This window comes from Camelus ferus, chromosome 17, assembly GCF_009834535.1.
Source record: "Camelus ferus isolate YT-003-E chromosome 17, BCGSAC_Cfer_1.0, whole genome shotgun sequence".
NCBI lineage: Eukaryota > Metazoa > Chordata > Mammalia > Artiodactyla > Camelidae > Camelus > Camelus ferus.
In genome coordinates this window covers 15228212-15243819 of record NC_045712.1, presented here as the reverse complement: position 1 = coordinate 15243819, position 15608 = coordinate 15228212, and the positions used below count along the sequence as shown (strand labels likewise).

The 15608-nt window shown below is 41.0% G+C and overlaps 1 long non-coding RNA gene across 2 annotated transcripts in view; it reads right to left on the bottom strand.

The window, feature by feature from the left end:
* Window positions 1-1745: 1745 nt before the first annotated feature.
* Window positions 1746-15608, bottom strand: part of LOC116657096 — a 222914-nt gene continuing 209051 nt past the window's right edge. For both annotated transcript variants that reach the window (XR_004312069.1, XR_004312070.1), the window contains one exon: window positions 1746-3581. This is a non-coding gene — a long non-coding RNA (uncharacterized LOC116657096). The remainder of the gene's footprint in view (window positions 3582-15608) is intronic.

Sequence of the window (15608 nt, the reverse complement as noted above, 5' to 3'; positions counted from 1 at the left end):
CTACCCAAGGGCCAGGCCCTTCTTCACAAGTTGGCCTGGCATGCTGGGTTGTGCCACCATCGTTCACCCTGAAATGTCTAAGTAGTTAATATTCATGAGGGCTCCTACCGGTGGAGTCTGGAGGGGCATATGGAAACCACAGCCCCTGTTCTCGGCAAGTTTGCACCAAAGCATCTGAGTCTATTTACTCACAATCTCCCGATGTTTTGACATTTCCTTGCTGATTTGTCTCATGAATGAACGCCTCGTGACATTTGCAATTGGAAGTGATACCCCAACGAGCCAAAGATTGGCTTCTCCTGGTGCCGTGGGCCATCCCGTCGTGTTTTCGCACAGAATAAATGTTGCACTCAAGGCAAAATCAAAAAGGTAGCTGCACTAAATGTCTGCAATTTCTGTCTCTGACATCTAGTCTCTGTAGATGAGAAGGGGAAGTAAAATGTTCAGACGGCTCTACAGCAATTACTTAGATTTGATGACACTCATCACTCCAGTCTCGCGAGACAAGAATGAAGACATTATTATCATACTCTTATCATAATTTTAAAAGTAAAACATGTTTGCTGTCAATACAACACAAAAAGTGTAGTAAGTATAAAATCTGAAAAGCAAAACTACCTCTCTCGTCTCACCACTCACCCTTCAGCCCTATTTGCTAAAATATTCCTCCTTGAAATTGATTACTGTTCACCTGGTATGCATATTTCGAGGCATTTTTCAATGTTTTGATATGACACGGCTGCTTTCCCACTGCAATGGCCGAGCAGGGTAGTTATGACAGGGACCTTAACGGTTTGCAAAGCCTGAAGTATTTGCTGTCTGACCCTTTACTGAGAAAGTTTGCTGTCACCACCCTGTGTCATTCCTTTGATATTGAATACTTGGTCCTCCGGCCAGAGTTTGAATATTCATCCAATATCCAATAAACGTGTGTCTAACACTGATTATATACTAAGCAATATGCTAAAGGATGCAGTCACAAACAAGACGAAATTCCTGTTCTCATGGAGCTTGTTTATTTTCTCCCTCAATATTTGAGCAAGTGACTACATTCTCTAAGGCTCAGTGTGCTCATCTATAAAATGGGTGATAAAAATGCCTAACTCTTAGGGTTGCTGTGAGGAGAGTGGTGGGTACATGGTAAGAACTCAAAAAAAGGTTAACTATTATTGTAATATTTTTATGATTTTTCTTACTCTCCAGGACTCTTCTGGACAACGAACAACCTTACACTGTGTGTGTGTGTGTGTGTGTGTGTGTGTGTGTGACTGTGTGTCTGTGTTTCCTTCCAAACTATTCAGAAAGAACCAGAGCTGCAGGAGACTTTTCCGTAAACTTTAAAAGGTTTATCAGTTTCATCATAGCTTCTGACATCGGACCCTCTCTTTGATTCCAAGACCAAAGCAGGAACACTGTTCTTGGCTCCCAAAGCGAGCCGGTTTCTGTTTCTCTAGTTGCTGAGTCTGCCATCAGTGAGGTGCTAATGGTGACGTGGCCCCTGGTGGGGAAGGGTGGAGAGGACAGGCGGAAGGCTCTGCTCTCTCAGCAAGAGGGACAGCCTTTGATGGGATTAGCTAACAACCCCCTGTGGTAACCACAGACAGCCATTGTGCTCAGCTGCGAAGGTGAATTTTTAATGCATTATTTATTCGATTTCAAAGGAAGGCTGGACGAACCCAAAGGTTCTCTTTGGGTCTCTGGAAACCTGCATGTTTGTTTATGTGATTTTTGTGCCCATAGTGAATCTTTAATAGATGATAAATTCTTCGTGGTCAGGAATGATGTTTGCATTAATTTCGTTTCCTAAGAAGCAGCTCTCGAAACAAAGATTTGAGTGTCCGTAGTTTATTTGGGAGATGAGGAAACCAGTAGGGCGGTGGGGAAACAAGACAGGGGAGAGAAGGCAGTGACGTCGTACTGTGTCATCACGAGGTAGGCAGCATCTATTCCCACCGGAGCCTCCTGGAGTTTAGACCTGCTATGGTTCTCAGGGAAACCGTGTAGAAAATATGCCTCTGAATTACCCCACTGAGAGCTGTGGGTGCTGGTGATTTTATACACCAACTGCCATCACTTAATCTTTGGCTAAGAGCTCCTGTAGGGTGTCTGTTAAATTTCTGGTATTTCTGACTAAAAGGAAGCCACTACTGTCCACTGGAACCAGTCAGAAGGACTGAAGCGGTCAGGCGTGAGGGGTACACACAAGGCACCGATGGCCCCCGGATTCTACTTCCCATGCCTGAAGTGTGTACACACTAGGTGCTTAGTAAGTGTTGACTACTCCGTTTTGGATGAATCTAGATGTGCAAACCAAACTGGGGGCGGGGAACAGGGTTGAAACTGCTTAAATGAATTTAATCACTTCTGGGAAAGTGAATAACAGAGATTGCTACCGTCTATAGAGATTGTGAAGAGAAAGGAGAAAGTTAGTTTGATGCTGATGGGGGCCCAGGCCCCCAGACATGGTAAACCTGGCATATGGAATATTTTAACCCGAAAGAGCCTGAGGAAACTGCAGCCGTAGGAATGTCCCTCTGACCTTCCCCCTCCTGCAGTAGGTCATAAAATACCTAGATGAGGGGTGCCCTCCCTACACCCAGGAGAAATGAGCATCCTTATCTCCAAAGACATCGGAGGCTGATATAAGCATCAAGGTGGAGCCTGCTTGCAGGCACAGTTTTTTCCTTATCACTCGCAGCCAAGGAGAGTCCTCAATATTTAGTGTTCTATCCAAGGAGCCTTTGCCGAAACCAAGGTCACAACGATTTACGCCTTTATTTCCTTGTAAGAGTCTTTAATGGTTTTCTCACCTACGTTTAGCTCTGCGATCCCTTTTCAGTTAAGCATCGTGGGTAGGATGAGAAAGGGTTGCAACTTTATTCTTTTGCGTGTGGCTATCCAGTTCTCCCAGCATCATTTGTTGAAAAGACAATTCTTCATCCCTGCCACGGAATTGTCTCAGCATCCGTGCCGATTCTGCCCCATCTGTGTGTCTGTCCTATGCCGGTCCCACACTATCTTATCACTGTACTTTGTACTACGTTTTGAAACTGGAGAGTGTGAGTCTTCTTTGTTCTTTTCCAAGATTATTTTACCTGTCGTGGATGCCTTAAATTACTGCATGAATTTTAGAATCAGCTTGTCAGTTTCTGCAAAGAAGACATCTGAGATTTTGATAGGGATTGTGTGAAAGTTGTAGATCAATTCGGGGAGTATCGTCATCTTAACAACATTGCTTCTTGGTTCATGAACACAAAATGTCTTTTCATTTATTTGGGTCTTCTCTCAATTCTTTCAACAATGTTTCGTAGTTTTCAGAGGATATATTTTGCCCAGCTTTTTGAAAATTTCTTGTTAAGTGATTTATTCATTTGGATGTCATTCTAAAGTAATTGTTTTCTTAATTTTATTTTCGATTATTCACTGCTATTTGTCTTAGCTTGGGCTGCCGTAACAAAATACCATATACAACAGGCACTTATCTGTCACAGTTCTGGAGGCTGGGAAGTTGGAGATCAGAGTGCGAGCGTGGTCAGGGTCTGATGAGGATCCTTTGTGGCTTGCAGATGGCTGTCTTCCTGCTATATCCTCACATGGAAGAGAGAGAGAGAGAGAGAAAGAGAGAGAGGGTGGAGGGGAGCACTTGGGTCTTTTCTTATAAAGGCACTAATTGTATCACAAGGACTTTACCTTTATGAGCATAGCTAAACCTTATTTCTTCCCAAAGACCCGACTTCCAAATAGCATCACATTGGGGCTTAGGGCTTCAACATAGAATTTTGGGGAAATGCAAATATTCAGTCCATTACACTAGTGTATAGGAATACAGTTGGTTTTTTAGCAGGTTTCTTAAGATTATCTATATATAAGATCACTCAATTTGCCAACAGAGGTAGCTTAATTTATTCCTTTCCAATAGAAATGCCCTCTATTTCATTTTCTTATCTAATTGGCCTGGCTAGAATCTTCAGTACAATGGTGAATAGAGGTGATGAGAATGGCTATCTTTGTATCATTCCTGATCTTAGAGGAAAACATTCAGTCTTTCCCTGTTAAGTATGATGTTAGCTGTGGGTTTTATTAGGTTGAAGGAGTTTCCTTGCATTCTAAGTTCATTGTGCATTTTTATCATGAAAGGTTGCTGGATTTTTAAAATCCTTTTCTATATCTATTGAGATAATTATGGTGTTTTTTTTTTTATTCCATGGATACGATGTTTTCACATTGATTTTTAGATGTTAAACCAAACTTACAATCCTGGGATAAATCTAACTTGGTCTGGTTGAATCTTTTTTTTTTTTTTTTTTTTTTTTGATGCTACTGGATTCAGTTTGCTAGTATTTGGTTGATGGATGTTTTGTGACTCTATTCCTAAGAGATTCTGGTCTGTTATTTTCTTTTCTTGTGATTGATGTCTTTGTCAGGATTTTGTATCAGGGTTGCACTGGTTGGAAAGCGTTCCCTCCTCTTCCATTTTTTTCGGAAGAGTTTGTGGTGAATTGTTACTAATTTTTCATTAAATGTTTAGAAGAATTTACCAGAAAAGCCATCTTGGCCTGGGCTTCTTTTTTGAGGAAGTTTTAAAATTACTAGCTGGATCTCTTTACTTGCTATGTGTCTAGTCAAATTTTCCTTTTCTTTTTGAGTGAGTCTGCTTCAATAGTTTGTGTCCAAGAATTTGTTCATTTCACCTAGGTTATCTGATTTGTTGGCAGACAGTTTATTTTTAAATACCATTTCTTTACAATTTTCTTCATTTCTATGAAGATGTTCCCATTTCATTTCTGATTTTCATAATTTGAATCATTTTCCTTGGTCAATTCCCAGGATTTAGACTGGAAAGAGTAGGATCTTTGGTGCTGATCTAGGTCCAAATTCTCTCTCTTTTCCTATGTGATTGCCCTCCCCCTCTCCAAATCTCAGTTTTTAATCTATAAAGTGGAGATAATTCAGATAATTCCGTCTATTCATTCTTTTAACAAATACATATGGGACACCTATAATGTGCCAGGCACTGTTTATGACTGTGGGCTGGGGCAGTGAAAGTAACGAATGTTTTTCCCACATGGGCCTCACATTTCACCTTTTTGGGAAGTTTAAATATGATAATATTACAGAGTTACTGGCATACAGTAAACGCCCAGTGAATGATGGCTATTGTAGCGGCATCTCTTCCCCCTGTGTGCTGTTGGATGCCAATTTAGGCTCTCTGGGGAAAGGCACTGGATGGCTTGCGATGCATTCTTGCAGGCTTGTCTTTCTTACACCTCGCCCTAATCAATTCTGCTCAAATACAAACATTGCAGCAGCAATTTCCTTTTATGTCTAACTTCTAATTATCTATAAACACATGCTATTACGAGATGGTTGTCATCCTTTGATATATGATATCAGACATTTAGCTAGGCAAAACCCGACTTGACTACCCTGCTCACTGCTCTGCAAGCCAAGTGGCACAGAGCTATGGTCGAATCAGCTACAGACACGTTGATGTACGTGGTTCTCCCATGGATTTTTCTTTTCCTTTCCTTCACCAAAATAAGCAACAAGGCTTGCTCTCCTGCCTCTGGGAAGGGTTAGAAGCAAACGAAAAAAGAGAAGGGACAGTTAGATCCCTTTGGGGCTTTTGATCTCAAAAGTCTTGGTCGGTTGAATAGATGATACTAGACTTCTTTTTGGCAGGGAGAGGAGAGGGAGGGAAACAAGAGTAGAAAGAACAGCATTTTGACTTTGGATGAAAAGGGAGAGTTTTGGAGACAGTTACGTGTGTGTATGTGTCTGTGTACCCTAAGCAGCAGAGATTTGAGCTGTCCCTGGAAGTGCCCTTGGAAGACGTCCAGACGGCCAAGGGGAATGAGAGCTTTGGATCCCTCAAGACACCAGAAGCCCCAGCCTTCCCAAAGGTCTCAGGCCCCAAGCACGGCTCTAAGGAATTGGTGCCATCAGAACTAGAGGGATGGTGTGGGCTGCAGGCACCGTGGACCCTCAGTAGTAACCAGCGCAGGTTAACGTTCATGATCAGAGAAGCTTCCCTGAGGTTGTGATGTTACAGAGCGTCCAGGATGTCCAGCATCTCTAGGAAGGGAACTCTCTAGTAGCCCGTCCACCGCCAGTTAGCCAGGAGGTGTGGACTCTGAATTAGAACCAAGTGAATTTAAAAAAAGATAAACAAATAGAGGGATTTTAAAATTTTTGTTTTGTGGTTTCTTTTCTTTCTTTTTCTTTCTTTTTTTTTTTTTCCCAGCTAAGCTCATGAGCTGGGAGTCATACCTGCTGTTTATGTTAGCCATAGGACAGGAAGCAGTTAAAACTCAGGACCTCTGGCTCTGTCCATTTAGAACACACTCCTCTTCTGAGAGTCCACAGCTGGGGAGTGTGGGAAATTCTCTAGCTGTTTGACTCTGCACTCCACTTCTTTCCTGAGTCAGATGGCTTTGATAAATACAGACTGATCCAAAACGAGAAAGGGACAAAGAAATCTAGCACAGATCATGATTCATACACAACCCTGAACAAAACAGTGGCTGAGTGTGATTTTCCTGGAACCCATAGGAGAGTGATGAGGCCACGAGGGGCACATTTCCTGTAACACGTGGCCAGGGGACATTCACAACTCAAGAGCACTTCACATCTGCCTTTTGATTTATAAACACAGCTCCCCCACAGGCTGTGGGCTCGTTGAGAGCAGGTACTGACTTTCATTGGTTCCCCCTGTGACTTGCACAGTGACTGGCATAGAACAAGCACATAATATATTTTAATTAATTAATTAAAACATCTCCTTGTTGAACGCTTACTATATTTCTGAAATTGCCCTAGATATTGGGGAAAATATTATCTCATTTAATTCTCTGCATAACCCTGTAAGTTGAGTTACTCAAAATCCCAAAATTAGTAAGTGGTAAGGTTCCAGCTCTGGTCTGCAATCCTTTTTTTTTTTTTTTTTTTTTTTTAACATATTTGAGTCTCTTGCTATAATGGTAGTTGTCACCATGAGTTAATCATTTTAGTTTTAATTTGCAATATTAGGGAATCAATAAGGAAGTATTTCCATTTTCCCCTTACTCATCTTTTCAATCATTTATCTATACATTGAAAAAAACATATATTGAGTTCTACATACCAGATCTTTGTCCCTCAAAATTACTTTGCAAGTCAGTAGGAAATTTATAGAACTCAGTAGACTAATAACAGTAGTATTCAAGTTCTAAAAATATCTGGTTGTCTCATGAGCTTCTTTCTTGCTGAGGCTGCCTGGGCTAGGGAAAGATTTTAAGATTTCGAATCATAAGACTGGGTTAAAGTCACATCTTAGATTACCTGCTAGTTTTGCTTTGGGCAAGCAAGTTATTCTCTCTGAGTCTCAATATTCTGAACTGTACGAATGGGAGACTGGGCACTACTGACTTCTGGCTTCCATCCTTCACTGGTTGAGGATGGCTCTGGGACACTACCCCACATTTTAGGGCAAATTCGCCTTCAGAGACAGAAAAGTGGATAGACTTCCCCAGGCATGCTTTGGAGGTGGGGCATGGGCAATGTATGTGGAACTGTCCATCACAGTGGTTCTGAAGTTGAGTGGGCTTGGGGGGATGTGTTGCAGCGCACAGCTATAGGCTAAGAGTTTTTTCCAAGACTGCTCTAGCAGAAGTGGGCTGTAAGGGAGGAACATACTAAAGAGAGGCCCTCAGAGTTTACATGGACCTGGCCAAGAGCTGATCTTGTTAATCATTCATTTTCATTCCATTTTCCTTCCACTCAGTCTCCTTGTGCTCATGAATCACACACAGCCTGGAGTCAACTCCTTCCCCTCTTCCCTTAAATAGCTGTTTGGGCAGCCAGGCATATGACTGGGTACAGAGGACATTTAAAATGATAACTTGGATATTCACAGATGAATGGAGACCTGCTGACTCATCAAGCTGCTTGAGTGTCACAGCAAAACAAACCAATCTACCAGCATTCCTGGTCTCCAGGGCTCTACAGTGTCTCTCTTTCTCTCTATTGCTCTCCATCCTTGTTTTATTTTGTCAATATACATTAATGGGAGTGAGATTATGATCTAATTGCTCCTATCAAAAGACACAGAGTGGCAGACTGGATAATAAAGCAAGAACCTTCAATATGCTGCATACAAGAGACCCACTTTAGGGAGAAGGACACATATAGATTGAGAGTGAAAGGATGGAAAAGGATATTCCATGCAAATGGAAAAGCCAGAAAAGCAGGTGTTGTAGTACTGATTTCAGACAAAATGGACTTTAAAACAAAGGCCATAAAGAAAGATAAAGAAGGACATTTTATAATGATTAAAGGAGTGATACAAGATGAGGATATTACACTCGTTAATATATATGCACCCAATATAGGAGCACCTAAGTACATAAAACAATTACTAACAGAGATAAAGGGGGATATTGATGGGATTACAACCGTCATCGGAGATTTTAACACCACATTAATATCACTAAACAGATCTTCCAGACAGAAAATAAATAAAGCAACAGAGAAATTAAATGATACAATAGAAAAATCAGATTTGGTGGATATTCTCAGAGCATTACACCCCCCCAAAATAGGATATACATTCATTTCAAGTGCACATGGAACATTTTCTAGGATTGATCATGTACTTGGGCACAAAAGAAGCCTCAACAATTTTAAGAAGATAGAAATTATTTCAAGCATCTTTATTGACCACAATGCCATGAAACTAGAAATCAACTACAGAAAAACAAAGGAGAAAAAAAGGAAAGCATGGAGATTAAACAACATGCTATTTAAAACACCAATGGGTCAATGATGAAATCGAAGTTGAAATTAAAAAATACCTTGAGACAAATGAAAATGAAAACACGACCACACAAAATATATGAGACACAGCAAAGGCAGTGCTAAGAGGGAAGTTTATAGCGATACAGGCCTTCCTCAAAAAAGAAGAACAATCTCAAATAAACAATCTAACCCACCAGCTGAAAGAATTAGAAAAAGAAGAGCAAAACCCCCAAAAGGCAGCAGAAGGAAGGAAATGTATAATTATAATTATTTCTAATTAATTGAGGTATCTATTCATTCAAAAATATTATGTGTGTATTGAGTGCCCAACCCATGCCAAGCTCTTGGCAGGGCACAGAAAATACAGGAGTGAACAAGGTTTCTGCCTTCGCAGAGTCTACATTCCAGTGGGGGATAAACACGCAATGAGAAGAATATACTGAAGAAAACAAACAGGGTGATGGGACACAGAGTTCCTGCAAGGGTCCTACTTTAAGATAAAGTGGTCAGAGGAGGCCACTTCAGAGGTGTTAACTGACCTGAGACATGAATGACAGGAACAACCTTCTTAATTAAGCAGGAAGAAATACAGATTAAAAGGCCCTGAGTGGGAGAGAGGGTCTGAAAGGAGGCAGTGTGTTTTAGGGATTATGGAACAGCAGTTAACTGCCTGAGCTCTGGAGCCAGAGTTCCCCACTTATTAGCTCTGTAATCGGGCACATCATGTAGCTTTTTTGGAGCCTCAGTTTCTTCATCTGTAAATGGGATAACGCAATTACTACTTCATATAAATGTTGCAAAGATTAAATAAACTATTGTATGTTAAGTACTTACCACCATATCTGCACATGCTAAGAGCGCTGCAGATATCACTGCGTTGGTCTTCACTCCTTTTCCATCCCAAATTCAGCTCAGACAACAAAGGGAAATGTGTTGTTTCACATGGAAGAACTTTCTAAGGTAAGTCAAACTTTTAGGGGTGGATTAGTCTGGAGATTTACAGTGGACTCTGGTTCTGGTTCCTTTAATTCTCTTGGTTACACCCTCTAGGTGAATCTGTATTTTCATCTGAATGGCTTCCAACATGATGACAAAAAGGACCGCACCTGCCACCGCCCTTATTCTGCCCATCCCTGTGGGAGTTCTAGGACACACACAGATACCCCGTTCTATCTAGAGAAAGAAAGCATATGTGAGAGCTTTTCTTGTTAAAGCTCTGAGAGTCAACCTAATTGGATTGGCCTGGGTCACATCCCTACTCTGAACCAATCACTGCAACCAGAAGGTGGAATGCCTTGACTGGCTTAACTTAGGTCAGGTGCTCCCGGAGCTGAGAATGGAGTCAGATTTTTAAGATCCCTTGGATCTCCAATGAAAATTGGAAGCTGATGGGAAGGCAGAAGGGGAAATGATGCTGAGGATACAGTAGTATGTCCAGGCATGTTATCTCTTATTATTATTCTAATTAGATAATAGAACATTGGGTTGGGGCAGATTAAGAGACCCATGGCATAATTCTGATCCTCTCATAGCTTTAAGACTTGCTTACTCAGTTGACTCATAGAACATCAGTTTCCTCATCTTAAATTTATCTGCTCAACCAATTTCTTAAACTCCTATTATGGGCAAGACACTGATAGAGTGGAAATAAGCAGAACCATCCCCGTTCTCCTCAGTCTAATGTTCTAGTCTAGTGGGATTTAAATATGAATTTTATAGCCTCATCAAGCAGATGTTCTTAACATCAAGGTGCAATAAAATTGGTGCAATCTGTTTATTTTGCCCTTGTATCTTGATTCCTCTATTTTACTTGGCATGAGGGCAGAAACTAAAATATAATATCAAAACTGTGAAGATGATCACTTTAAGCTTTATTTCTTTTCTTTTAAACATCTCAATCCAAGAGAGTTTGGATCCTTCTAGAAAGTGTTCTGTCAAGATTTCATTTTAATCTGTTTTATTAATTGCCAGTTTCTACAAGATGCTGCGATGAAAAGTGTTCAAGCATAAAAGTAGAAATAATACCACAAGGAAATATAATTTCTGTTGTTGTTGTTGAGAAAGATAAAAAGGTACAGTCAATAAGGTATCATTCTAATTAACCGGCAAAAATCAATCATGGAAAATAAAATATGTTATTCACAGTCTGAAACTCAAACTTTAATTTCTCTAGTTTTCTTTCAGACCTAACTCCCCTAGTTGGAGATATTTGCTGGTTTTGTTTTACAGAAATACTCTTTTTTTTTTTCCTGTTGAAATTTATTGCTTCTTGTAAGAGCTGAGAATGGTAGCTCCTTTTGCTGTGAGCTCCCAACATAGAGCTTGTTACTGCCAGTAAGAAAGGGCCAACCAATTATGGTGATGGAAAATGATGGAAGGTCTCTTTTGGCCATGGCTACAATTTTGAGGGAACGTTGATGAATTTCTTCTCCTGACTAGTACAAATGACGAAAAATATCCAACCTACTTTCCCTTTGCTTTGTACCATTCTTCGCTCCCTCCGCCCTTGACTGAACCATTGGCTAACCAACCACAGGATCGTGCAGGACACTTATTACTTCCGAAAATACTCCTTTTCAACAAAACATTCGGTAGGCATATGGGTATAATTGAGCTAGAAAATTGTAAGAAATTTAAAGCATACATTATGGAGATTTGAGAGACATAAGCACTGTGAAAAGGTTCAGCTCCTGTTGTTAATTAACGCATCACATCACCTTACATATTTATCTTCTTTTAGAACATGAATTTTCTTGCCCAAAAATAGATGGGATAAAAAATAAAATTCTCCTTTGGAGTCACATCGAAACTTGAAGCTTTGCCCACACGGCATCAGACATCTAGCAGGAAAACCACACCCCTGGCCTGCTGCTGTCATGGGGCACGTAGAGTGGACAACTTCTTCCTTAAGAGCGAAAATGTCACATTAAGCCGGGATTCTGAACCTCCTCTGGGACTTCTCCAATCTTAACTGAGTGTATCTGGGTGAAGCTGATCTCACCGCCAGCTCCAGATGTAGATCTTGTGACCCAGGCCTATACCAGTTGGAGGACTGTTCCCGTAGCCTGTATAAGAAGTGGGCACCTCACCAAATCAGGGCAGAGGTTGAATTTAAAGGCATTTCTTGTAAGCTGTTAGAGAAGCAGTTACCCTCTCTCCCCCACCGGATGTAGATAAGAAATCATATACTCTAAAAAGGGTTGACATTTATGTTGAGAGCACATGGAGTGAGACTTGCCCAAAACAGATCCAGCAATGAGGAATCACAGTTAAGAAACGGAAAGAGAGGGACTGAGTCCTGGTAACATATTTTTGAACACCTGGATCAGAGCTCACCTGAAGCTCACCTGGTTCACAATGACATGAACCAATCCAGTTTGGACCGGATTTTCTTTTGCTTTCAACAAAAAGATTTTTTAGCTGATGTGCTATAAAACTGCAATAACATCGTATCAGTCTTCTGTTTTAAAATCCCCTAGTAGCTTCTAATTTTCCTCAAGATAAATTCAAACTGCTTAACTTAGCTCGAGATCTGACCTTTATAGATCTTCTTCTCTGCTTCTTCCCTCTGGGGACACCCGGTTTCCTTGGATTCCTTCAGTGCATCATGGTTTGTCTTACCTATATGCTTTGTATATACATCAGCAAAGCAGAGCAAAAACAGCCTCAATTCCATTATCTGGAAACTGGGAATAGCAACAGCACATTCCCCACGGGGCTGTCATAACGATTCCCACGAGGTAGGATGTGCAAAGTATACACCACATGGCAGCTTCTCTGTCAGCGTTCATTAAATGAAAAAAACACAAATATCAATTAAAGAAGCAATTCTCTGAGGTCCTGGGTGGTTTGTGTGACAAGTGCTTTCTGAGGAATAATCTGCATTTCCAGATTTCCTTCTCACAACGTTGGAATTTTTACCGTGGAATGGCCAGAACACACAATTACTAAGTAACCAAACACGCTCTCAAATTGAAAGAGGAGAGGTGATCCACTGGGTCCCATAGCCCCCGAGGGAATTATGGCTTCCCTTTTTAAGTTCTGCTCTTTGTCTCAGCAGCCGCCGGTGGTAGGGTCTTTGTAGAATGATTCATTTCCGTGGTACATATACCTGAGTTCTACTGAGACCCTATTTTTAATGACTTAAAATTGAGTTCTTAATTCAGGCCCTTTCCAAAGGATTTCTGGTGAGTTCATAGATCTACCCCTGCACTGAGAGCTAATGCTTGTTGTATATTCATGTGGTGCAAGGTGTGTGAAGCCCGTATCATCTCATTGTACTCCTTACCAAGAAAGGAGGGGAAAAATCTGTCACCAAGGCTGCCGAGAGGATGTGAGGACAACAGCATAAAACTGGAGACCTTGACCTACTTAAGGTGCATGAGGAACATCTTCCGTAAGAAAAAGAAATTATAGCTGACACCTCAGGTTGCATAAGAGCTAGAAAGCAAAATGTGTATGTGTGTGTGTGTGTGTGTGTGTGTGTTTTGTGGATACTAGTGCAAATAATGGAGACTATTGAAGTCAAACAGAACCTTGAGATGTTGCACTCAGCCTCTGTATATGTAGTTGATAAATGTTCAAGGCTGTTTTAAATCTCAGCACCATTCTTTTGTTATCCTGTTTTTCAATGATCAGCTCCACTCTCACTTCCTGGGGAAAACTGTCTCCAATTCTTCCAATCAAGTCAGTCCTCCTTTTTGATCTACTCTCCTAGGGCTGGGCCTGCCTTCCCTCAGTCCTTAGTGCTAAGTTTAAATTTATTTGCGTGATTCTTTTTTTGTATGTGTTTTATTTTCTTATTGTAGTTAGTCAGTTTACAATGTTGTGTCAAATTCTGGTGTACAGCATCATGTTTCAGTCATACATATACACACATATATTCCTTTTTGTGTTCTGTTTCATTATAGGTTACTGTGAGGTGTTGAATATAGTTCCCTGTGCCAGACAGAAGAAACCTGTTGTTTATGTATTTTATATACAGTAGTTAGTATCTGCAAATCTTGAACTCCCAATTTACCCCTTCCCACCCCCTTCCCCTGGTAACCATAAGTTTGTTTTCTATGTTTATGAGTCTGTCTCTGTTTCACAAATAAGTTCATTTGTGTCCTTTTCCCCCCCTTTTTTAGATTCCATATATGTGTGATCTCATATGGTATTTTTCTTTCTCTTTCTGGCTTACTTACTCCATTTAGAATGACAATCTCCAGGCTCATCCATATTGCTGCAAATGGCGTTATTTCATTCTCTTTTATGGCTGAGTAGTATTCCATTGTATAAATATACCACAACTTCTTTATCCAGTCACCTGTCGATGGCCATTTAGGTTGTTTCCATGTCTTGGCTCCTATGAGCATTGGGGTGCATGTATCTTTTTGAATTATAGGTCCTTCAGGATATATATTTGCATGATTCTTTGATTAATATCTGTCTCTCACCAGACTGGATGATCCATTAGGGCAGGGGTCAGAGGAGAGAGAGAGCTATTTCACTAAGGGTAATCAGGAAAGGCCTTGCAGATAAGGAGACATCTCAGAGAGACCTGAAGAAATAGAGGAGAGGAGTCAAACAGATACTTAGGAGAAGAGCATTGAAGGCAAAGGGAGTGTTGGTGCTAATATTCTGGGCCCTAACACAGGGAAGCAGGAGCGACCGTGTGGAGTGTAGGGACCAGAACGGTGACCAGTGGGGAGAACATCTCTTCTCAGGCTGGAGGGACGTGTCGACTGTTTGTACTTTTCATTGGAAGCTCACAGGGCGTGCAACGTCTTTGCTGTGCTCCCAGCTCCTACTCAGGGGAGATGGAGGATCCTTAAAGACACAGATGGAGCTACTTATTTCTCTTAGAGGTTTCCAGAGAGCACACACAAGTGTACTGATGTAAAGGGGAAAAATCCAGGAAGAAAACATTGCTGTCCCCTCACCCAATACACATTGTCTCCCATCTTTGTTAACATAGGCTCAAGGAAACTGGAAATGATTGCCTCCTAAAATTTTTACAATTTTTTCCCTTATGTTGCATCTTTTTCTGTCAATTATAGGTGTGGAAACTGGCAACCAAGCTGTCAGCGTGTGAAGAATCCATTTAAAAAGATGCATCTGTCCATGGGTGTGAGGCGGGAGAGAAGGTCAATTAACAATTTCATCTGGGCATCAGCCTGCCGGTTTTGATAAAGCTGTATGTTTGAAATACACAGAGAAACCTAGCCTGCTTTTTAGGTGATCAGTATCGACTGTTCAACCCTGGTTGTACAAATGATCATCAAAATTAAGAAGGTCAGGGTTTACACAGAATGTCATATGTGAAAAGACCATTGATCTTTGCAACGGTGAACAATCCTAGGAAGATAAAAGACATACACAATACGGTAAAGAAATGCATCTGACTATCCCTTGGGAGGAGGTAGCACTGTATTTTAGTTATATTCCTAAAATTTTCTGTACAATACTAGTAGCAAATATTTACCAGGCATTTCCTGCATGCCTGGCACGTGTAACATGTTTTAAGATCCGCATTTCTCACACTTTAATGGGTGTGCGAGTCACCTTGGGATCTTGCTAAAATGGGGTTTCTGATTCAGGAGGTATGGGGTTGGACTTAAGTTTCTGCATTTCTAATAAGCTCTAAGATGATGGGGATGTGCTGAATTTCCATCCACAGCTTACCTAAGAAGGCATTATACAATGCATTATATAATTCAATCAGAGTACAGCCCAGTGAGGCTGTTAATATCAACACTTCTCTGTAGGTCAGGGAACTAAGGGTCAGCGAGGTTAGGCGGATCCTCCCAGGTCTCAGCTAGGGTGCAGAAGATGTAATTCTGACTCCAGAG